Source organism: Pteropus vampyrus, unplaced genomic scaffold, assembly GCF_000151845.1.
Source record: "Pteropus vampyrus isolate Shadow unplaced genomic scaffold, Pvam_2.0 Scaffold196, whole genome shotgun sequence".
In the NCBI taxonomy this organism is placed as follows: Eukaryota; Metazoa; Chordata; class Mammalia; order Chiroptera; family Pteropodidae; genus Pteropus; species Pteropus vampyrus.
In genome coordinates, this window is record NW_011888977.1 from 472,001 (window position 1) to 498,598 (window position 26,598).

The 26,598-nt window shown below is 37.8% G+C and overlaps 1 pseudogene; it reads right to left on the reverse strand.

The window, feature by feature from the left end:
* Positions 1 to 22,295: 22,295 nt before the first annotated feature.
* LOC105299924 overlaps positions 22,296 to 26,598 on the reverse strand; it is a 128,346-nt pseudogene continuing 124,043 nt past the window's right edge.

Sequence of the window (26,598 nt, forward strand, 5' to 3'; positions counted from 1 at the left end):
CCACTTTGGAAAAGAGTTTGATAGTTCCTCAAAAAGTTGAACATAGATTTACCATATGATGCAACTGTTCCATTCCTGGGTATATTCCCAAGAGCACTGAAAATACACATCCACACAAAAACTTGTAGATGTTTACGGAACATTATACATAATAGCCAAAGTGGAAACAACACAAATATCCATCAACTGATGAATGAATAAACAAAATATGGTATATTCATACAATGGGATATTATTTCGCTATAAAAAGAAATAAATTACCGATACATGCTACAACGTGGAAGAACCTTGAAAATGTTATTCTAAGTGAAAGAAATCAGACACAAAGGCCACATGTTGCATAGTTCCATTGATGTAAAATACCCAGAATAAGAAAATCCATAGAGACATAAGATAGATAACTAGATTAGTGGTTGTCAAGGACCGAAGAGTGAGGATGGGAAATAGGAATGGGGACTGAATGCTGATGGGTACAGGGTTTCTTTTTGGGCTGACAAAAATGTCTTAAATGAGATAGTGATAATGGTTGCACTACATTATGAACGTGCTAAAAACTGTTAAATTATACACTTTAAAAGGATGAATTTTATGGTATGTGAATCATATCTCAATAAAAATATTCAAAATCTCCTCATATTATGACCCTATTATTAAACCAAGGTTATGTAGCAACATGAGAACATGCTTATAATATTAAAATTAAAAAGACTACAAAATTATATGGGTATAAAAGATTTTTAAAAGAAAAAACAGGCAGCATATAAAAATGAATCAGGGAAGTAATAACTTTCAAATGCTATTAAGGTATTAGGTATAAGATTTTATGGTAAAATTTTCTCTCTGTGTTAGGAGATGTGCTCTGGTTATCTACCGCTGTGTAACAAACCACCCCAAAATTCAATAATTTAAGACAATTAGAGTAAGTCCTCAGTTAACGTCATCAATAGGTTCTTGGAAACTGCAACTTTTAGCTAAATGATGTATAACAAAACCAATGTTACCATTGGCTGGCTAATTGATAAAAACAAGAGTTAAGTTCCTATAGCATATTTCTGGTCACAAAAGCATCACAAAACTTCTAAATAAAGACCCCAAACACTTCTAATATTAAACATTGAAATAAATGTGAGCTATCCATACATTTAGGAAAGATAAATAAAAACAAATTAGATAATTATTTTCCAACCAGCTTATTAAACCAGTTCAGGATCGCAGGTGGCCAGAGCCTCTCCTGGCAGCTGAGGATGCCAGGCACCCAACCCTGGCCCTTCCAATGCAGGGCACACCACACCCACACCCACACTCACACGTACTGGGACAGTGTACCAATCCACCTCATGTTCACGTCTTTGGGATGTAGGAGTAAACCAGAGTACCCAGAGAAAACCCATGCAGACATGGGGAGAAAGTGCAAGCTCTGTGCTGAAAGTGGCCCTGGCTGGAAATTTATTTATTTATCTCATCAATGTTAAAATGAAATGGTATTGTTCAAGGACCTGCTATGTCTCACAATTTTATGAATCAGGAAATCAGCGAGGCTTGACTGAACAATTCTGTTTAAGGTAGCCTCAACAGGGATCATTTGGTGGTAGGTTGTCTGGTCTAGAGGGTCCACAATGGCTTCATTCACATGACTGGCAGAAACAGCTAGAAGGCTGGGATTTTTATGGAACTGTGAAGCTACCTTATCAGCTTGGACTGTAACCTATCTTTTTTGTACCAGAGTTATTTTGAGTCTCTCTTAACCAACAGCCAGATGCATGTCCTAAATGATGCAAAAAGAAAGGCAACCGACATCTACTGAAAGTCCACTTTATGCCAGATTATTAGATCAGTCATTTTCATGAGTTGGAGGAGCCAAATCTTACCTAGGTCTGCATTCTAAACTAGCTTGTGTGTCAGTTAGTTCTTCTCAGAAATGGATGCTGGGACAGATAGGAGTGAAAGGCAGAAGGGAAAAGAAGCAGAATTGAGTAAAAAGAGTCCCAAACTGTATTTGCAGATCTATCAAAGTCGCTGCCAACCCAACAGGGAGTCCTGGAGCAAAGATTACTTATAATTACTTTAGAATAAACCCACAATAGGCAGAAATTGTTAGGCCCTAGTACCCCCGCTGTGCTCCATCATTGGCTGGGGCTGCCCAGGAAAAGCATGGACTTGGATCGAAAGCTGTCAGCTAACTGCTCTCCTTCCAGCAACTTGGCAACCTTTTCTTGAAGCATCTAAAAGCAGTAGTCGAGCGGCAGACAAGCCAGGGAAGCTTCATCTGTATTTGCAGCCGCTCCCCAGCGCTCACATCACTGCCTCAACTCCACCTCAGATCATTAGTCATTAGATTCCCACAGGAGCACCGGTCCCTGGTGCCAAAAAGGTTGAGGACCACTGCTCTATAGCCTCTGTAGTGATGTTTCCCTTATAATTTGGGTCTTCTTTTCCCCTTGATCGGTCTTTTCCCAGCTTCTGAAGATAGAAGCTTAAATTACAATTGTTAAACCATTCTACTTTTCTATTATAAGCATTTAAACCTGTACTTTTCCTTCTAATCACTACTTTAGCTGCATCCCACATAATTCAATATATATCGTTTTCATTATTATTTGGTTAATCATATTTTCTAATTTCCTGTTATAATTTCTTCTTTGACCTATAAGTTATTTCTAAGTGCGTGGCATAATTTTAAAACTTTGGAGACTTTTCTAGTCTTTTGTTAACAATTTCTTATTTATTTCCACCATCATCAGAGAATATACTCTACATACAACCTTTTGAATTTATTGAGACCTGTTTTACAGCCTGATATCCTGATGAATGTTATATGTACACTTAAAAAGAATGTGTATTCTGCAGTTATTGGGTGTAGTGTTCTATAAATGTTAAGTCAAATTTTTTTGGTCTGTTTGTTCAATCAGTTACTGAGAGAGGTAAGTTAAAAGTCTCAATGATTGTGGTTTTATCTATTTCTCTCATGTCTATCAATTTTTGCTTCATTTACATTATTAGGTGCATGTAGTTTGGATTGTTACTTTCTCCTGATGAATCAACCTCATTTTATCATTATGAAATGTCTTTCCATCTGGTCCTTGCCTGTAACTGTTTTCTCATGACTAGTGTTCGCTTGGTATATCTTTTTAAATCTTTTACTATCACTTATCTGTATTCTTTCATTTATGTGTCTTTGTAATAGCATACAATTAAATGTTGTGTTTTATTAAATTTGACTAATTCTAACTTCTACTTGGAGCATTTAGTCCATTTATATTTAATATAATTACTGATATGGTTAGGTTTAAGTTTGTCATCTTGCTGCCTTTTTTCCACTGTTTTACTTATTGTTTGTTCTTTCTTTCCTACTTTCTTTCATATCAATCCCATATTTTTTATTATTCTATTTTTTCTCCTCTATTGGGTTTTTAGCTCTACATTTTTGCAATTATATTAGTGGTTGCCATAGAGAGGATAAATGCACCCATAAATTACTGTCATCTAGACCGAATTAGCTTTTCACTACTTTATAAACAATGTAGGAACCTTAAAACAATGTAATTCTATTTACATTCTCCCTATGTGGTGTTGTTTCAGACGGGGGAGGGGGTGGGGGTGGGGGTTGGGGGGGTTAGGGTGGGGAGAGGGGAGGCCTTGTATGTAAAGCAGACCCAAAGACCAAAGCATCTCAGAGCTAAAGAACGAGTCAGACAAGTCCAGCTTGTCCTTTAGTAAGTTTAATAAGCAGCTTAATAGGGTACATACAGAAAAGCAGGATGAAATGTATCCTGTGCCTTTTACCCGCCAGACCATGTGTTTATATCTCCTAAGCAGTGAGAATGCAGGGTCGATCAAAGGGATCAGGTGCTGGCAGGCTCTGCTGCTAGAGAGAGAGTTAAGAGATAATATCGAGGGCAACTGGCCTTGGAGAAAGAACTAATGGAAATCCTGTGATCAGCCCAGAGCTCTGTGCACATATTGCAGAGCTCATCCAGCAGAACGGAAAGGAGAGTCCAAGGTCTGGTTTCACCCAGATGTAAAGGCAGCAGATTAGCTTTAAGATGGAATCGCTTATGTTCCACACAGTGTTATATGTTTTACTTCTATATATATTATAAGCTCCCACAAGACATTAGTGCTTTTGTTTAAAAAAAAAATGTATTAAAAATATTTTTAATACAATTTCAAAAATAGCCTTTTATGTTGACTCACATAGTTATCTTTTTGATGACTAGCCAATCTTATTTTTATTCCCCGGAATGTTATGAGTTTTCTTTGACTGAATTACGATTTTCTCATTATCTATGGTTTTCAGAAGTTTGACTGTGACGTGTTTAGGTGTGGTCTTCTTTATGTTTTTCTTGCTCATTTGGGGTTTGCTGTGCTTATTGGATCTATAGGTTGATATTGTTCATTAATTTTGGAAAAAAAACTAATAATTAACTTTTCTTTTAATATTTCTATATTTCTTTTGCCCCACCCTCTATCTTTTTTCCTTGTGGGTCTCTAATTATAAATATGTTAGACTTTTTGATATTGTCTTAAATGTCTCTGATGCTCTGTTCTGTTTTTTTTCCCCTTTTCGCTTCATTTTGGGTAATTTCTAACCACTGTTTTTTTTAGTTCACAGATTTTTTTTTCCTGCTGTTCCCAATCAGCTGTTTATCCTATTCAGTATTGTCTTTTTCAGTTCTAGAATGTCCATGTAGATCCTCTTAAGAGAGTCTATTTTTTTCCGGTGAAAACCCGCAATTTTTTTCCACTCTGTCCATCTTATGATCTGATTTCTTTATAATAGTTGTTTTAAAGTTCATTTCTGCTAATTCCAGCATCTGGGTCATATGAGAATCTGTAGGTATTGGTTTTTTTCTTTTGATTAAGGGTCATATTTTTCTGCTTTTTTGCATCTTATAATTTTTTATTGTATGTTTGGGCATTGTATTTAAAAGAACCAAGGTGACTGGAGCAAATAGTTTTTCCCCAGAGAGAATAAACTTTTTCCTCTGCCAGTCAGCTAAAATGAGCAGCTGATCATTCAGATCCAAGAGCTAAGCTGAATTAGGGCTAGAGTGCAGCTTTAGTTAGTTTCAGTTCACCTGGGCTTCAAATGTCTTAAGGACAAGATATAATCTGAGCATCTTAGAAGACCCTCCTAGTGGAACTTGGACCTAAACATTGGGAATTGAAGGCGATCTCTCTGTCATTCAGACCAGGCCCCACCCTTTTACACTGCTATCCATTTAACTAAAGAGGAGGATTACCTCTGTTTTGGGTTTTTAAACATTTTCATCTGTTGCTTTAGCCCATGGAGATGTTTAGATGATCAGTGGTTTCTTAGTCAAGCGGAGCCCTCTAGACTGTGGCAGGCACCACCATCTGTCTGCTCATGCGCAGACTTGGCAAATGCCCCCAGTAGCCACTAACCTCCTCTCACTTATGAAGCCTTGTCCCCCTTCTCTAGAATTTAGTTCCTTTAGACTACTTTATGATATTTGTAAAAATAAATATAATATTTTATTTTATCCATTTCCCCTATTATTACGTGAAAGTGGTTTGTTGTGGCCTTTGAGAGCCTACTTGGAAGTGGAATTTGGAAAAACTTTTTGGCCACCTTTATATTCATTAGGGTTATATCCATTATATCCTTAGAGAGGCCCTCACAATCAGTTTTTCCTCTAGCGTTGAGATAGGCTACCAGTCTTTCAGTTAAATAACATATGATGTTGTGGGCTTGCATTTAAGGGTTGTGTTTTTTGGAAAACATATCCCTTCAAACACCAGAATCATTCTCAGTACAATAAGATGCTCATTCTATGAGAGACACACTGAAATTGAGACTAATTAATGGTGCTACGGAGGATGTCTCCCATTCTATATTTGCTCTGGGGTGCATGCACATTGAGTGAAATTGTTACTGATTTCTATCTCTCTCTTTTTAGAGCATAATCATTAAATTTACATAGTTAAATTCACAGATGATATAATTTAATTTTTTTCTGCCTTTTAACTAACAATAACCCTCTGAGTTGTATGTTTTTATTCTTAATTTTAAAATGATGAAACTGAGGCTTAGAGAAGTTAAATAATTTAGATCCAGGATTGAGGTGGGAAATCATAAATTTCAACCAAGTCCGTATGATTCCATAATGTATGTGCTTTACACCATTGTAGGATAGCAAATAGAATTTTTCATCAAGTGACAATTCAAGTAGATGGCACTGCTTGCCTGGAGATTTGTGTTGAGAATTTCGAGGTTGTGTCTGAGACAATTGGGACCTTGTGTCATGAATCAGTTATTAGTATCTTTCATGGACACAGGGTGGAAGAGTGGTGGAACCAGGTCCAAATCTCTGTCTATATCATCTGCCTTCTAAGTATATTCAGTGAGAGTACATATGGAATTGTTCCTTGTAAACCTAATAACTCTCTATAATTGGTTATATTATTCTTACCATTACTCAAAAATTTGTCCAGTGACCTTAACAACAAACCATAGAAATGGGTTAAAAGTGTGGGTGATTGGAAAGTAAGTAAAATAATGGAAATTAATCTATAATGAATTTATAAATTTCTAAAACGCAAATCTGATGATGCCATACCTGGCCCTCGAGCTCTACCAAAAATGGCTCATCATTGCTCTGTGTCCTTAGAATAACCTGGGGTATGCTTCTCACAAAACAGAAATGTATGAATGGGTGCCTCCTGAACTCTCTTATCTCACCTCTTGCCACTCCCTTTCATTTCCCCCCATTCTTTCCACGCCCGGGCCTCTGTCCTCCATTCTAGAATCATATTAAACTTCTTATTTTCCCCCTCGAATCTTCCCGTTGTTGCTCTCAGCCTAGATGTCGCTTCAGTCCAGGAGCCTTCTCACTGCTGTCTTGGGAGCAGCCACGTGAGATAGGCATTTCTCCCACATGATTCTCCCAATCGAGCTAGTCACATTGTGGTGAAATTACCTATTTACTTCTCCACATTCTACATTAGTCTGTAAGTTATGCTAAGAGCAGGGACTATATATGCCTCTTTCCACTATTGCATTCTTAGCACAAATTCAGGGCCTTGCACAGAGTAGACATGCAAAACATCTCTGTCAGATGAATTAATTGGTTAATATATATATTTTTTATTTTGTGGATTTACAACAAAGATGCTCACAGTAGGAGGTGACTTTTTTAAAAAAATAGATAATATAGAAGGAACTACTTCTAGCTTTAAAGACTGTATTTTAATATACGAGGGCTTAAAATAGGTAGTGTAGGACATTCATTACTGCACCTATGGTCTATATTTGGTTTTTAAACTGAAATGTTTTGCCCCGATCCAAGCATTTTTATTCATTTCTTCTTGTGTACTAAGTTAATATGCAAATTTCAATTGCCAGTTGAGTAGTTTTGTGTGATGTTTTCTTGTTACTATATGGAAGACACCCATGGCTTTCTCATACACCCCATCTGGGGCTCCAGTGTGGTCTAATTATCCTGAAAAGCTGAGATGTGTTGGAGCTGAGCTTGATTACTCTAATGGCACACAATGTTTTTACAAACCTCCTGATTCCTGAATAATTATCATTATCATATGTATGTGTTTAGCCAAAAGCTTAATTGGAAAATTCCAGAATGAAACAATGCTACAGGAGAAAAAACTTTCTAGTCATTCTCCTTGAAAAAAAAAATCAAAGTACTGCTAATACATGCATAAGTTTAAGTCATCAAATCATGCAGAAGGGCTTATGATACATAGCATTTATTCTCAGCTTACCTCTTTCCAGCTGTGGTCCTATGGTGTCAACCATTTTTAACTCTTTCAGCTGTTTCTCTTGGTGATTGTCTTTAAATGAAGACTAACATCACCAGTTCTTCATTCATCTATTTTAGACATTATGTATTAATTTCCAGTTATAATAAATGAAGGTTTATCTCACAGGGCAACCACTTAGAGATATTTTAAAGTTTTTTTTTTTTTTCCCCATACCTGATTTGTTTTTATTTCCCTCCTTGCAGGACTGAAGTCCAGGTTGCGCATTGTAAGGTGGGCTTATTATGTCCAGAGGGTGCCTATTCTGACTATGCACAGCCTTTGCTATACTGACAATTCCATAGTATGACAATGTCTCATTCTTGGTTATGTTCTTTGTTTGCTTATCTTAGAGTCTTTCATTAGAGCATATATAAGAATGAGATCATAAATCATCTTTCTGATGGGGTCTCTGTGATAGTAGCGGACTTGCTGATTGAAGGACTTCACTTAGGGTGATCAGGTGGGTAACCACTCTCTAGATGTTTAACTAGTGAACCTCTAAATGACTAGTTGTGGAAGTTTTGGGATGTTTAATTCTTTTTTAGAGAAGAACCTCTGCAATTTTTCTAGGGGGTGCATGTCAGGCCACCACATGGCTGCTAGGTGAGAGTGGTAGGGAGGGGAGTAAGATTCAGCCCCACATCCTATTCCTACCCTTTGCTGTAGTGTGCTCTAGTGGGGGTTCAAAGGATAATATACTTCTGCTTGGCTGTGTTCCCTTCCCCACTCCCCACCATGTGCTTTCCAGTTTTGGGCCTCCTGTATTTGACTCGATCAGTTACCTCCCTATTTTTGTGTGTTTAGTGAATAGATGTAACATGAAATTTATAATTTTCATTATTTTTTTATTAAGTTTATTGAGATATCATAGGTCAATACAATTATATAATTTCCAGGTGTACATTATCATTTGACATCTGTATATTCTATTGTGTGCTTACCACCCAAAGTCCAGTTTCCTTCAGCTACCATATATTTGATCCCCTTTACCCACTTCGCACTCCCCCTAAACCCTATATTTGACCCCCGTTACCCCATCTACGTCCCCCCACCTCCCCTACCCCACTGTTAATCACTAGTCTATAGTCCTCTGATAACCATGTCCATGAGTCTCTGTTTGTTTGTCCTGTTCATTTGTAGCTTTTAGGTTTATATCCCACATATAAGTGAAATCTTGTGATTTTCAACTTTTTTCTGTCTGGCTTATTTTGCTTAGCATATTTATCTCGAGGTCCACCCATGTTGTTGCAAATGGCAGTATTTCATCTCTTTTTATGGCTGAGTAATATTCCATTGTATATATGTACCACAGCTTCTTTAGCCAATAATTTATCGTAGGATGCTTCGGTTGCTTCCATGTCCTGGCCACTGTGAATAATACAGCAATGAACATCGGTGTGCAAATATCTTTTTGGATATGGGTTTTCAAGTCCTTGGGGTAAATATGCAGTAGAGGGATTACTAGATCATATAGTAGATTAATTCTCAGTTTTTTGAGGAACCTCCATACTGTTTTCCATAGTGGCTGTACCAATTTGCAGTCCCACCAGCACTGTATAAGAGTTCCTTTTTCTCCACATCCTCTCCAACATTTGTTATTACTTGTCCTATTGATTATAGCTATTCTAACAGGTGTGAGATGGTATCTCATTGTGGTTTTGATTTGCATTCAGTTTTCACTGTTTTTAAGTATGCAGTTCAGTGGCATGAACTACATTCACGTCGTTGTGCAGCCATCACCACCATCCACCTCCAGGACTTTTTCATCTACTCAAACTGAAACTCCATACCTATTAAACAATAATTTCTCATTCTCTGCTCCCCACAGCTTCTGCAAACCACCATTCTACTTTCTATCTCTGAATTTGACTACTCTAGATACTTCATATAAGTGAAATCATACAATATCTGTTCTTTGTGTATACCCTCTATTTTATATCTTTGATAATGCCAGTTGAAATTTCTTACCTTATAATTTCTATTGAAATTCTCATCTCATTGCAAATTCATACCTTTTATCTTCTTTACTATTATTTTAGTAGGGGGAAGGCATGGAGGTAAAAGTGTGGGGTTAAACAGCCATCTTTAACCAGGGGCTCACTCATTTTGAAAAAAGAATATTCCAACAAAACGATACTGTATGATTCCACTTATATGAAATATCCAGAATAGCCAAGTTTATAGAGACAGAAAGTAGAATGGTGGTTACCAGGTGCTGGGGGCCAGGGGATAGTGGGAGTTTTATTGTTTCATAGGTATGGAATTTTAGTTTGGGATGATGAAAAGTTCTGGAGATGGTTGGTGGTGATGGTCGTACAACAATGTCAATACACTTAATGTCGCTAAATTGTACACTTAAAAATAGTAAAAATGGTAAATTTTATGTTGTATATATTTTACCACAATAAAAACTTTTTAAAAGAAAGAGAATATTTAAGATTTCTATCTTCACTATATATAATTTTAGTATAAATAAGTATCTAAGAAAAAGTAGCTCCTTCAAAATGCTGTGGAAGGTGGGGATTTAATTTTGGGAATGACAGTATCTTGTAATGGACCCATTTACCTATTGATAACAGTTATTAACCCTGGATAAAAAAAGATGCTATTACTTAAAAGCACTGGTGAGCCATCTAAAGCAGGCAGGAATTGAAGGGAACATGAGACTTGTAGGAAGGGAAAGAAACTAGGTTAGCTTTAATTTATCAGGCTTTTCCTCTGAGTGCACTTCCAGTTATCAGCAACACATGACACACGGTACAATAAAGTTAAAATAAAGTGGTGGTCTTACTAGCTGAAGAGACTAAGGTTAATTTTAGGGTTGCCAAAACAGCTAGAAATTTAGGGAGGACACCGCAAAAAGGAAAGAGTCATAGGGAGAAACTACAAAATATGCACATAAATTCTCCTCAAATTCCTGGCTGACTCCTAAAGGGAACATGCACAGGCAAGACCTCAGGGAACTTGGCTGAAGGTTTTAGCTAGAATTTTAGGCAGAAATTTCAGTACTAGTTTGAAGTTCAAGTTCTGACAAATAGGAGAGGCTTGATGAACTCCTAAAGCTTTCTATTGAAACTCGAAAGAGCCATATCCTACAAGTAAGCCCAGGATTAAGGGTTATCAGAAATCAAAAACACCCATAGGATAGAGTTAAGAGCAAACTGGAACTGTACAATATAGGAGAGTCAACTTGAAGATAGGTCAGTAGAAACTTTTCAAATGAAATACAGGGTGAAAATGATTGAAAATGATTGAAAAGGTGAACAGAGTTGCAATGACCTGTGGGACCATATCAAATAGTCTAATATATATGCATTTGGAGTCCCAAAAGGAGAGGAGAAAAAGAATGGGATAGAAAAAATTATTTCAAAGACCAGTATTCCAAAATTCTCCAAATTCAGTGAGATATATTAACCGATAGGTCCAAGATTCAAAAGGGAATCTACAGTAGAGCTTCATAACTGCTCTTGTACTTTTTTTTGAAGTGTATGTGCAGATGTAAAGTTTGCAGAGAGAAGACTTGGTCTCTTTAGGCAGCCACAAAATGGGACATGAGTTAAATCCAATGATTTCTAGGACCACTGTCAGCCCATTGCAGTGGAATGTAGAGGGCCAACACCTCTATGATGAAACTTCAGTAATAATCCAGGAAACAATTACAATGGTTTATTCCTGCATCTGCAGTCTTCATAAGCCTCTCTCTCCAAGGCACAGGGCTGGTGCTAAGGTAAGGCAAGGTAGGTATCTAAGGTGCAAAATTTAAGGAAGCACTACTCATTGTCAAGGTATAGTTCTACTAAAGAGAGAAGGGACTGCATCAGCACAATGCTACTTATTCAGGGAAGTCCAGATAACATCTGTAAAAGGAAAGCAATATCATTGCAGCATTAGAGATTATGATCCAATGAGCTGACTTTGCATTCCACGAGATGATAACAAGTAGCACATTGATATACTATCAACAAAGCATTTTATCATTTGATTTTCACATGACCTGTGTTGTAGAACAGAGAACCATTATTATCATACTCCTCACTTTACAGTAGGAAAACTAAGGGCCAGAGAAAGTGATGGTTTTGACCTCAGGTGGGTCAAATGACTAAGCCAAGACTTGCACTCAAGTCTTTTCGGTCCAAACCTCAGCTTTTTTTAACTACAGCACCCAGCTAGAAGAGAAAATAATCTAGGCAACAACGAATTCAGCCATTCTTTGTGTGAGAAATTCCTGTTTTTGCTCTATCTCATATCTTGACAACTTATGTGGTCTGATGGTTGACCCGAGTTATTGAGATATAAATAAGTGAATTATGATAATGGGCATAACTATTGGCAAATGAAAGTATAGAGTAAGTAATCAATACATTATTATGAAACACTTTCATAAAAATTGCCTTTTTCTAGAGATTCAAAGCATTAAAAAAAGAAACAAGTTATAATGGATCAATGTTTAGAGTATATTTATAGAAAACAATTTTAGGACGAGTGTAAAAAATTGAGCAAAATAATGAAAGAACAGTAAATTATATAACAGTAAATTATGTTACTATAGTATAGTAATTATGTAAATTGCATAACAGTAATTCTTAAATTTAGGTGTTATTGGATGCCTTACCAAAATTATTACATTACTGAAAGTGATATTTAGATGACTACCAATCACTTATCTCTAAAAAATGTTTAAAGTTAGAGGTATTTCATGGGGTAACATTTTAAAGAATTGCTTATCATTCCAGGTACACTTCACTACTTACAAGATCTGGGTACTATATTGGTGTCAGTTGGAATTCCAAAGCATCTTGGACATGAGCATGCACTAGTATCGGTAAGATGGCAATCCCTTACAACATCTTCTGGCTTTGGAGTGTTTTGGGTAAGGAAAATGCACCTCTGGTCTGGTGGTGGGCATTGTGGTGATGGCAGAGGTGGCGGTAGTCATGTGGCGGTGTTGGGGTGGTGGCGGTGGTGGTGGTAATGGTGGTGGTGGTGTTAATTAAATAAGAGCGGGAGACAAAGAAATCTCCAGAGGTCTTAAGTTTGTCACAGGAAATTTGTTGTTCAAATATCAAGAAGTTCAAAGAAATTAGTTCGATAAACTGGAAAGAAAAGACATACCAGAGGCAGATAGTGGGAGGAATGAGGAACTGCCTTGCTTAGGGTTTCCCTGTTCTGAGCCTGGGGACTGTTGCCAGGCTGAGTGGCTCCAGGAAAGGGAGGCTGGGAGGCATTGCCACAGGCTGCTCCTGACTCTCCCAGGGACAATGTGGAGATAGGAGCCAGCTTGTAGAATCTCTTTGCAGGCAAACACCTGTGGGGACCAGCTCAGCCTGGCTGAGGCTGTGCTGAGAAATATGCTTTCATACAGACTACCTCTCGCATTAAAGACAGGGGCAAATTACAAATGGAGACCACATATCTATCTAAGTGTTTAAAAATTGTAATTCAGATAATTAGCTGTTAAATAAAATATGTTATATCCTTTTTCTTTCCATAAACTATACTTTTAAACTGACCGGAAAGGCCGGGCTCAAATGTGGAATTCTCAGACTCCTTTGAGTTCCATATCAGAACATGGTGAAGTGGGGAGAGCCAGCCCCAAATATGGCCCAACTCCACTTCTCTCCCCACTCTCAGTCCTTTCCCACACTGTGAAGGCCTCGCCTTCACACTCAACTGTGTCTTCAAATCTATTTATATTCCTCAAAACAGCCACCTCTTAGTCACATTCAAGCCTAGGAAAACACATACCCTAGTGGCAATATACCATGCCTTAGGATGATAGACATGGGGAAGAGAGGCTTACACCCCTAGAAATGGACCTGAGGCTGTATGGGCAGGGAATTCTGGAGTTCTTGGTTGTTGAGGCATGGATCAGATTAGAGGTCAGCAAACTATGGCTCATAGGCCAAATTTGGGCCCTCCGCCTGTTTTTATAAATAAAATCTTATTTAAATGTAGCCATACTCATTTATTTATGTATTATCTATGGCTGCTTTCTTGCTACAATGGCAGTCGTGACAGAGATCGTATGGCCTGCAAAGCCTAAAATATTTACTCTCTGGCCCTTGAAAGTTTTCCGACCTCTGGTCTAGAAGGGAGAGTGGCATGCTCCAGCAGGCTTGCCTCCTGGGCTCTAGACTGGAGAGAGCGGCTAGATGAGGGCCAAAGTGAAGTTCCCTAAGTGTGGGGCTCCCAAATTGAATCTACCAGGAGGAAACATCAGACACGTCTAAATTGCAGGACATTCTGAGAAAACAAGGCCTGTACACTTCGAAATGCCCAGGCCACAAAAGACAAAAAAGGGTTAATGAACTATTCCCAATTAAAGAAGACTAAAGAGACATGACTACGAAAAGCAATGAGATGACTAAAAGATTGCATCTGGGACCAGGAAAAATATGCTATGAAGAAAAATATTAGGACAACTGGTGAAATTTTCAAAGGTTTGTTAATTAGATAATAGCATTGTATTACTGTTAATTCCCAATTTGAGAATTATACTGTGATTATATAAGTAAATGTCAAGTTTTTAGGAAATACACAAAGTACTTAAAGTTAAAGGGATGCGAGGGCTAAAACTTACTCTCAAATAATAATAATAATATAATAAAAATGATAATAACAATAATAATACATATGTAATGTAAGGAAGAGGAAATAGAACTAAAATGTTAAATCAAGCTATATTCAGAGACAGCAATATACTGATCAGCCCTGCAGCCAGACCATGAGAAAACCCGCATAACAAAGGAAGATTTCTGCTGGGATTGCTAACAACCCATTTCCCCCGTGCTGTGAAGGGAAAACAGGAAAAACAGAGTCTTTAAGTGGCTCCTACACAAAATAAAATCATTCATTCCCTATGACTAAAACCATGGGGAACCTATGGATCATAGCCTGGGAAATGCCTTTACTTTGTCTCACTGTCCTCATCTCTATTGTCTCTGTCCCTCGGAGTCTCTCTTGGGCTCTCTCGCTCTCTGCCTCTGGGAGGAGACCACATTCTGTCTATAGAGTGTTACTGCTTCTCTAATACACTTTCCTTTTGACTCTAACTTTGGCGTGCGTTTGAAGTCTTTCTTACACTTGCCAAGAACCCTCTTCTCTCAGTGTAGGGCTTGAGTTCCCCCTTACTCGGGGGAATTTGCGCCGTCCTGCATCATGAAAATAAAGAAAATGTGGCAAAATGTTAACAACTGGTGAATCTCTGTGAAGTCTTTAGAGGACTTCTTTCTATTCTTTTGGGAACTTTTCTATAAGTTTGAAATTATTTCCTAAGGAAAAAAAAATTAAATGTGGGGACTAGGCATTCCCTCTCTCATTAGCACCAGCTGGACCTCTCTCCCCATAATCACATTCACCATAATTCAACAAATTATAACAAATAACAAATGAAGAGGAAAAGAGTATAGCTATGGAAAGGAAAAGAAAACAAGTCATATTTTGGAAGCTGATATAATCACCTGTGCAAGGCCCATCAGCTGTGTTCTTAGACTTATTCAGACCTACAGGATGACTACATGCTACGCTCAGGCTATTTAGAAGGATATCAATAAGGCAGGAACCGCTGCAATCGGCAGGGCAGCTTTAGGGGTTCTTTGCAGCCAAGGCCCTTGCCACAGTTTACTCAGTGGGTGCAAAATGCTGGTATCCATATCAAGCCTTTACAAGAGCTGCTCTGATGTAAAAGGCCCATGCCCCACAGGAGACAATTTCACAACAATACCATAGGCAGATTCCAGGGACTCTGCTAGGGACATGCCCGGTTACAAGAGTTCTACACTCAGGAAGCCAAAACCTGTGGGTTCCCCATCAGGGAGTTATAGGTCTGTCAGTCTAGATGTAATTTACCCATGATCATTTTTAATATAAGCAGTATTGCCTAAGAACATAGTTGACACATATTTTCAGGGACATAAACCTAGATTCTCATGCAGAGGAGTTTTGTTAAACTTTTGCCCATAGTCCACCTCCATGACTTTTGTTAACATTTTCAACATAGAAAATGACAAGTTAGAACATTTTGTGATCACCAAAATTTGTATTACCCATTGGGTAAAAATGTCCCCTCCATGTGCTGTGCAACTAGAATAGTCTTTGGCCATTTTTCTTTATAGTGCCCACAATGATTTTACTTCTTGGGAATTCTAGGCATTTTACATCAATTGATATTACACAATAGTTTTTAGCAAACCAAAAATGCTACAGTAAAATTTATTTAACCTTTTTAGAAAATGTCTTTTTCTCCTTTATGCCATGTGTAAGTCAAGGGTTTTATTTACTCTGAAAGTACAACTTAGACCTTTTAAATAACTAATTTGGACTTTAAAAATCTCATCTGGCACTTTAGAAAGGTGGTTGCATTCCCATCAATTTTCACTAGATGACGGCAGAGGACACCGGTCAGGCTCCAGTGTGGCCTTACTTTTACTCAAGCGCTCTCAGTCCGTGGCTTTTGTCAGACTCTGGGGTTGGCCAGGGATTAACACACATTAACCTTTTGTTGGGACCCTAAATCCTATTAAACTGTTGCCACTGCAGCCCTGCTTGGACCTGCTGGGCACCACGCAGCCATTGGTCTGCTTTTTTCCTCTGCTCTCTTGGGTGCTATCAAACATTTCTCCATGTAGATTAAAGTTTGAAGGAAGTTGGTGTCAATTTGACAATTCCAGCTGCTTTATAAGATGGCAGTCCCATCACAAGCATGAGTTCATTCTTTTGTCTTCACAGCCCCGCTCCAATACCTGCCAAGCCAGACATTAATCCATCCCTACAGCCCAACTGCAGCTGGGTTTCTGGCCATGCTCTTTTCATGGATACTGAATGGTTTCTCCTCTCAGTATGAATTTGGTTTTACCCAATCTCGCACCTGCCCCACATGCCATAGAGTTTTGAACATCAGAGAATGAGTTTTGAACACCTAGACATTCAGTACCTTGTCATTTCCCTCCCCATTCCTTTATCTCATAGTCCAAAAATGTGCAAGGCCTGTACTCCAAAAACTACAAAACATTTCTGAGAGAAATTAAAGAATACCTAAGTGAATGGAGATATAGCACATTCATAGATTGGAAGACTCAATATTTTTAAGGTGTCCATTTGTTGTAAATGGATCTATAGATTCATTGCAATACCAGTCAAAATAAGCAGGCTTTTTTTTTGTTGTTGTTGAAATAGACAACTGATTTTTAAAATTCATTAAAAAAATACAAAAGATGTGGACTAGCCAAGACAACTTTGAGAAAAAACAACAAAGTTGAAAAATTTAAGTTATTTGATTTCAAGATTTATTATAAAGCTATGGTAATCAAGACCATGTGATATCAATGTCAAGATATAGAAATCAATGAACAGAGTAGATTCCATAGATAAACCCACATTTATGTGATCAATTGATTTTCAGCAAAGTAGCAAAGGCAATGGAAAAAAGATAATCTTTTCAACAAATGGCTAAAACCATTGGATATTTTTATGCAAAAAATTAACTTTGACCCATATCTTTCATTGTATATAAAAATTAATGTAGCATAGATCACATCACTAGTTTAAGATTTACTATAAAACTTGTAGGGAAAAAAATAGGCAAAGTCTTTGGAGCCTTGGGTTAGGCAAAGATTTCTTAGCTATAACACCAAAAGCACATTAAAAATCAGTAAGTTACATATTATGAAGATTAAAAATATCAGCTTTTGAAACATGCTAAGGAAATAAAAGGACAAGCCACAACTGGAAGAAAATATTTGCACATCACACGTCTGAAAAGACCTATCTTAATTACGTAAAGAACTTCCAAAACTAAATAGTGGAAAATGAGGAACCTACTTTTAAAAAATGAGCAAAAGATTTGAATTTCCACTTCACTAAAAAAGATATATGGATGACAAACAAACTCATGAAAGGATGCTCATACAATGAGATACCACTACACACCTTTTAGAATGTCTAACAGATATTGGTGAGAATATGGAGAAACTAGAACTCTCATTCATTGCTGGTGGAAATGTAAAATGGAACAATCACTTTGAAAAGTAGTTTGGTAAGTTCTTAAAAAGTTAAACACACATCTACCATATGACAGCCATTTCACTCCTAGGTAGTAATCCAAAAAAAAGCATATGCGTACACAAATACTTGTACATCGATGTTGACAGCTTTGTTTGTGATAGCTAGTCCAACAATGTGTGAATAAACAAATTGCCATGTATCCTTATAATGGACTACTGTGCAGTAATAAAAAGAAATGAACTATCGATAAACTCAGTAATACGGATGAATCTCAAAATAATTAAGCCCAGTTCCTCCAAAAGCACATAGTATATGATACTATTTATATTCAATTCTATAAAATACAAACTAATCTATAGAGACCAAAAGCAGATCTATAGTTATTTGAGGAGTAGTTATAGTAGATTGTGACTGGGAGGGGGGAATTACAAATGGGCAACAGGAAACTATGGGTGCTATGAATATGTTCACTTTCTCTATTGTACTGATAGTTTCAGAGGTGTATAGAATACATAAAAATCAAATGATACACTTTAAATATGTGTAGGTTTTTGTATGGCACATCAATGTCAGCAAAAATTCCCCATCTGAGGTGTGGAAAGGACTTTACCCACGTAAACATTTGCAAAATAGGGAAATGCAGCTTCTATCGAAAATCAGAAGTGTGCCCCACCCAGATGGAGGGGGCCAGCTTTTGTGGAGAAAAGTCCTGCTCTGGTTCCCAATTGGTACATTTTTATGCAAATGAGGAATCAAAATCTGCACAGTTCTAATTGGTCCAAATTGCACAGTCCTGATTGGTCAGCATTGTGAGTTCTGGTTGGTCACTATACTGCAATGAGGATACGGTTGTGCAGCTCTGATAGACTGGGGCACGTCTTCGTTCATTGGTGAAAAGATGAAACTAGGAGCTGAGCCAACAGGAGGTTTACAGCTCAGCCTGTGGCTTTTCCTGAAGTGCTGAATGCGTGAGAGGCCCTGTCAGCAACAGCAGCTAGACTCTGGTTATGAATTTGGGCCTAGTTAACCATAAGGAGCCCTTCTTGACAGATATATATTTTGGGGAGATTCACCTCAATAAAGCTGTTTAAAAAATAAGGTGTGGAGAAACAGAGAACACATTTAATGTAAATAGTCCAGGTTTTGCCATCACACAAACCTGAGCTTGTATTCTTGGGCGAGTCAATTAGAATTCTCAGCTGTATAACTAATACCGCCTTCCCAGGGCTTACGAAATGATGAATATTTAGGAAAAGCACAGGGCACTTGGCTAGGTATCCAATTCTGGTACGATATGCAACGTGAAAGGGAAGCAGGCAACCTATAATCAACCTCAAGCTCTGGCGCATTTTGCATCTGTGACTTTAAGCAAGTTCCTTGACTTCTCTGTGTCACTGTCTCAGCTGCAGAGGGGATTAACAATATATATAACTAGAGTAGTGCCAGGTACACATGAGGAGAGGAGGCATCGGTGGAGCTTTAGGGACGAGCAGGTGGCTGTAGACCACATGCGGGGAGAGCCTGCCTGGTTACTGGGATCTGAGGCAGGCAGGAGCCGCGAGGAAGGGGTGTACAGGGTTGAACGCTAGGAATGCTGGGAGGCTCAGAGGGCCGGAACAGGAGCGGTGGTAAAAGCGACGTCCAGAAGCTCCGGCGAAATTCCAAACAGCGAAGCAGGTCAGCTGCCCCGCCACCAACCACAATACCAACTCCACCTCCCAACCTGCTTCGCGCCTACGAGCGAGGTGGGCGGGAGAAGGCGCGGCCGCAGGCCCGGTGGGCGCGCCCCAGCCCCCATCCCCGCCCCGGCCTCGGTCACACCCACACCTCACGCCCCGCCTTCTGTTCTAGACCGTCCTAAGGAGGTGCATCTGAAGGGTTCTGAACTGCTGTTTGCCTGCCCGTGAGTGCGGCGGGCGGGTCGCTGGCGCTCAGAGTTATTAGCCCTGGCTGGTTTGCTGGAAGAGAAGGCGGGGCGTTCCCAGTGCTGAGTGGAATGATCCGTTCCGGATCTCTGCTTACTTAGGACTGAACCCGTCAGTCCCGTGGGCACTGGGACAGCTACCCAGGAGGCGCTCGCTCTATCCTTGCGCCGGCCTCAGAAGCACTATTGCAAAACAGATGCAGCCACCTGGGTGGTTTGCTTCTTTCTGTATGGGGAGTTGTCAGTTTATACAGTTGTTCCTTCCCGCACTTGTGAAAGATAACCTAGTTAAAAATTAAAGCAAAGTCCCCAGTCCCATCTGGAAATGAAAGAGTTCTTATGGATAGCTCCATTAGATTGCCACAATAAAGGTATAGATTGCCGTAATAAAGGTGTGTTTTTGTATTTTTTCTTGATGCAATACAAAATATATTCTTATCAAAGTATTATTCTGCTACTCAATTTTCTTCGCGAAGACCATTAAAATGTAGTATGTGAGTGCCACTATATGTGAGTGCATGAGGAAACTGAGGCACAGAGGAGAAAAGTTGCCTCTCAAAGATTTTACACTTATGTGGCAGACTCAAGCTCGAATCTCATTTTGGCTTTAGAGCTTGTGCTGTTCTTGACTATTCAGTACTGCCTCCAGGCTAATTACTTGTCAAATGGTAGTTTACTTCAATTACTTTTTTTTTTTTTTTTTTTTTAAAGCATAGAATGTTTGGATTCTGGATCCTGGACACTAACTTGCCTCACTAATAAAAGAGGCAAAAGTTACCCGGGATAGCCATATGTGTTCCATTCATACCTGAATTTAAAAGACATAGGATAGGAAATTGTTATTTTACTTGAAATCAAGTTACGAAAAATTTATGATTTGAAACACTGATTTGATTTTTGTCGTTAGTCAAATTTGTGTGTGAGAATACCTGCAAGTTTGCTTTTTGTCCATTCCTTAGAGTTAGAGCGGCTCCCCTTACAGAGGAGACCCATTTTCACTTTGGGCTGGCCCCACCTCCTCTCCCCGGCTACACTGTGGCTTCTAGCTATCTGAATAGACTCATAAGGCACCATGATCATCAGTCTTTTCTTGATGCTTGGCAGGCTACTGAGTTTTTTCCCCCCACTATAGCAATCTTGAACACTTTAGGAATGAAAATAAAAACTCTCAGCAGACAACAAACCAAAGGACAAAGTTCCTTTACAGAATAGTACTACAGCTTTTCTTCTATGTAGGCAAAGCGTTTTAGGTGGCCCTTAGAAGGTCTGGTTGGTTAATTTCAGTGGTGTATGTTTTGTGTGTTGTCAGAAACAGATGTATAGTTTTATGGATGAGTTTTTCCTTTCAGCTCCTGTCTAGTGGTTTTATTGCTTTCTAGTTGCCATCACATGTCCTTCTCACCTCCAACCTCTGCCCCACCAGCCCTCAGTCAAGAACCAGATCTTCTTATGATATTTTGCCGCTCTTGTTTTATGATCATGTTTGGGAATCTCAGATTCAGCTTGGCTTGGAATCTCTGTTTCTCATCACCCCAGGCCCACAACTTCCTGTGAAGTCAGATTACCTAGGTCCAGTTGGTAGCTATCTTTTCAGCTCCTTTTTAAGAGAAAGGGTCTCAAGTTCCATGTTTGGCTTAGGACTGTAGACTTGCAGAGAGCAAAACTCCTCCGCCCTATAGGAATTAAGTTCCTGGCTACCAGCAATGGGCTCCATCACCAGTCCCCAAGAAGCCTGGGTCTGCCTTCTTGTCACCACTGTGTATATCTGTACCTTGTCCATGAGTTGATTTTCTTATTCTTGAGCCCAACTGTGGCTTATTGGTTTTCTCTTTTTATATTTTATCACTCATCGTAAGCTCCTAAGATATAGGAACTGTTAATTTTTTCATCACTGTATTTCTAGCATTCAGAATAGAACTTGTCATGTAGTAGGTATTCGATACATATTCATTGGATAAAAAAAATGAATGAAATGCATTCTTTTGAAAAGAGTGTGTCAAAGTGTGAACTTAGGAGTCATGTAGAAGCAGCAGAATTTGACATGTTCTCCAGGATGTGTATTCTAAAGAGCAAAATGTATTCCAATATTCTCTCTTTTTAAAAACCACATGCAAACTTTCCATGCTTGTCTTTGTTTCTAATAGACTTACTTTGCTAATAGATTTACCCTATAATTTCATGACTATTTCTGAAAAGTATAATTGGATTCTTTTCATTAGCAATATATTTCTGTAGAATGAGAATTTTGTTTAAAACTTCTAATTTTATCTGGTTTTGTGGCAGTTATCAATTTCTGGGTAACAAAATACCTCACAACTTAGTGAGTTATCTCTGTATCTTAACTTAGTGAGTTAAAGCAACAATGATTTTGTTATTTTCTCACAGTTTTGTGGGACAGGAATTCAGACAGAACACAGTGAGGTAGATTCATTTATGCTCCTTGATGTCTGAGACTTCAGCTGCAGTCTGGCTGGGAATCTCTCTGTATTCATGTAGTTTCAGGACCTCCCTACATGTGTCTCCAGCATGGCAGCCTTAAGGTAGTTAGGATTCTTATATGGTGACTGAGGCTCCAAGAGTGACTGTTTCAAGAACAAGGAATGGGTGTTGCTTGTTTCTTAAGGGCTGAACCCGGAAACTGGCATGACATCACTCTTGCAGTATTTTGTTGGTCAAAGCAGTTATAGAATCTGCCCAAATTTAAGGGTGGCAACATAGACTCCACCTGTAATGAGAAAAGTGTGAATTTATGACCATCTTTAATCCACTACATTGAATGTTAGAAAACTGTCTTCATTAGAAGGAATCTCAGAGGAAATATTTTTTAACCTGCCATGCTCTGGACGTTTTTTAAAATAATCGGCATCCCCCAAAAAAGCAGTTCAATTTTTATGCAAACATTTTCAATGAGGTGAAAGCAAGCCTTTCTTTGTTTTGGTGTTAGACAAGCCTCTGATGTTACCTTTGAGATAAAGTGAACCATAAAAATGGAGAGTTGATTTGATCACTGAGAGCTCTCATTTTTTTCTCTAATCTTTTTGAAAATTGTAATACGAAACTGCAGTTAAAGCAACAGCTGTGGGAAAGTGGGAATCTCTGGGATGCTGAAAATCTAAACCATGGACTAGATGGGGACTAGATGACTTTGGGTAGAAAATCCTTTGGGCATGTTCGTAGACAAGACCAGGTCGCTCCTAGCTTGTTGTTCTACCAGGAGTTTAGATATTCTTTTATAGGTAGTATAAATCTATTGAAGACTTTTAGTGAGGAAGTGACATAATAAATTAAGAATTTTAGGAAGATCATCCTACAGTTATTGCTGAGTGTTAATTAGGAAAGGCTAAGTCCAGTTATAAGTCCGTTTCATTAGTTCAGGAGTGTGAACCTGGATCATTAATAATGGAAATGAGGGGAGATATTTGAGTTGTTTAGGAATGGACTCTAAAAGGTTTGGTGACAGAGTAGATGAAGGTGGCAGGAAGAGGGAGAGAAAAATCTATGATGAATTGGGCTTCAAAAACACTAAATAGGTGGTGACATGTTAATTAAATAAAAAAGTAGGAGGAAAATGTTTGGGAAGAAGAATAATGAGTTTTATTCTTTATTCTAATCAGGGTATAATTTACATACAATGAAATGCATGGATTTTAAGTATGGAGTTCAATTTTGACAAATGTATATACCCATGTAACTCAGCCCTATCAAGATATAGAGGTCATCCTGATTCTTCTACCTGGTACTTGAAGAAGTCTTTATGATTGAAGTTCAGTGGCTTTAGTAGAACATTGAACTCTTTATATCAAATTTCTTGTTATGTGATATGTCTTTTCAATATGCAGACTTTTTTTTTCTCCTAATTCAGGGAAATTATCTCATGTTTTATCTTGGAAAACTTTTATTCCATTTGTTGGATTTTTCACTGCAGGGACACCAATCATCCTAATACAGGATCACGTTCACCTGACCTTCATAGCTATCAATTTCCCTCTAATTGCTTTAATTTTTTTTTGACTTTTGAATCTTCTTTCACTGCTGTTCCTGTATACCATCCCTTCCCTCATCTTGTCATTAATTTGATCATCAGCTGTGGTCTAGTCTATTTCACACCATCTCTAACGTATTGATTTGGGGTCTTCAGTTTTCTTAAGTCTACAATATTCATTTTTATAACCATTCTGTTGTTTTTTATATTTTCCGTGAGCTTTATTGAATTCATGTTCTTTTTGAGTTTCTGTGGCGAGAAGCAGTTGTGGGAAGGGTTCCTGTGTTCTTTGAGTTAATTTTCAAGATTAGTTTTGTATGTTAAGTTCCTGGGAGTGTGTTTGCATATTGCATGCTCATGCTTAGGCAGCTCTGCGCCTCCATCGCTGAGGTAACTCGAGAGAGGTGACTTCTTGAGAGTCTTTCTACAGTATCTGGGCAATTTGTTTTCCTTTGGGAGGCACAGAGTGAGGGCTGGATATTTCCTGTATTATCCATTTTTCTGTGCCCTGAAGAAGTGACAGATGAGGGTGGGGTGGAGGTGTGAGTAGGGGAAATTGCTTCATTGAGGGTTTGACCTGCAAACAACGCTGGCTACATAATTTGTGGGGCCCAGTGCAAAATGAAAATGTGGGGCCTTAGTTCAAAAAGCAGAAAAAAATGTACCGCTAAAGGTACCAAAATATACATTTTTTCCTTTAAAAGTATTTTATTACTTATCAGACCTAATAGGGGTAATAGTGGTACATGAGTAAGAATACAAATTTACAAATAGTAAAAACTATTATGTTTCAGTGCCATAATTTTTGATATTTTAAACTTTGAAACAGAGCTTTCTTTTTGATGCAATTAGTAATGGAACTGTTAAGAGTAATTTATAGCTGTGACACCCAGGACTGGCTGCATAATTTCCAGAGCCCAGTGCAAAATGAAAATCTGTATATCTGTGTTCAAAAATGTAGAATAAAAGTGCCATTAAAGGTACTAAAATATAACCCTTTTTCCTTTGTGGCCTCTCTCTTGACTTATGGTATTTTTCGGTTAGATATTTAATATCATACTAAGTAAAGAAAATGAAAAATTTAAATAATTAGCATGAACTTTAACATTCATCTTTATAATCTACAATGCTAGTTTTAAATGCAAATATACAAGCATTTAATGTGGAATCACCAAAATTATACAATTCATATTTCATAGCTCGTGCATGCATATGTATTGTGTTCTTACCAGAACAGTGGAAAAGCTGCACAAAACTAACTGAACTGTTTTTGTTTCATTTATATTTATGTGTACATCCTACCAACACTCTCAACCTTTGGGTAACTAATGAATAAAAAAGGATTGAAAGGGAAAGGAATTTTGTATTGCCTTCTCTTTTTCTTCCTTCTATGTTGTTATTTTCGTCATAAGTGGTTGGCTAATACAGGGCAATTACACAAATAAGAAAGGTTAGAGTAAGGTTTCTTGGTCATTTGTGTTTCTTTGAACACCAATATCTTCTTTCTGCATTTGAAGCAAATTCTGATTTGAATGAAAAGTGTCCTCTTGGAGTTATCAGTGCTCATGTTTACTCAGTTATAGAGCTAACATAACTTATGTTGTACTTGCTTTGACTCTTACTGAATTCTCAAACATTGTGGGGTATCATGAACAGTATTTGTGAATGAAGAGCAAGAAACATGAGGCAAGCATATTACATTAATTCCTCTGCTCCTGTGTGTGCTCAGTTGTCCTATATGACTTCATTTCGAAGATAAAATTATTGAGAATTTAAAGATGGTGACAACAGAGCATTAAACCAAACTTGTGGCCCTTCTGAGTGTGGGCCCTATGTGACTACACAGGTCGAATGCCTATGAAACCTGCCATGACTAATGGTATTCTGCCTTCTATATCTATGGCCCACCAACTTTTGAAGTTATAGTGGTGTATTAGGTGACTGCATTATGTTATATTAGGAGTTTATACCTGTTTGTTTCTTGATGGAGAATATGATTACTGGTTTTTAGGGGTTTTCATTTATTTTGTTAGGTATAGAGAAAGACTAAGTGAGATAGTTTCAATCCACCAACCTAATGCCCTCTTCTTTTATTCTGTACTTCTTTTGGCTAACTATCATCCAAGTCGCAGCTTAAATTTCACCTCATCATCTTAAGAGAAATGAAAAAACACATAGAACTGAGTTAAAATGAAAAAACAACATATCAAAATATGTGGACTATAGCTAAAGCAGTGCTGAGAGGAAAATTTATAGTACTAAATGCTTCTATTGGAAAAGAGGAAATATTTCAAATTAATAATCTCAGTTCCTACCTCAAGAAACTAGAAAAAGAGCAAAATAAAACCAAAGCAAGAAGAATTAAGGAAATAATAATGAGCAGAAATCAATGAAATTGAAAACAGAAAATTATAGGGAAAATTAATGAAATGAAAAAAACTGGTTCTGTAAAAAAAAAAAATCAATGAAATTGATAAATCTCAAGGAAGACTTACAAAGAAAAAAGAGAGAAGACTCACATCCCAATATCAAGAATGAAACAGGGGCTATTACTACTGATCATGTAGCCATTAAAAGGATCATAAAGGAGTACTACAAACAATCTCATAAAGTCAATGACTTAGAATAAATGAACAAATTCTATAAAAACTACAGGTTACTCAAACTCAACCAAGATGAAATAGACAACCTCAACAGTCTTATAGCCATTAGATAAAAGTTAGATAAAAGTGCCATTAAAGGTACTACAATATAACACTTTTTCTTTTTATGTTCTCTCTCTTGATTTATGATTTTTTTTTGTTAGATATTTGTAAATTGAATTTGTAATTAAAAAGCTCCTTCAAAAGAAATCTTCAGGCCCAGATGATTTCATTGGAGAATTCTACCAAACATTTAAAGAAGAATT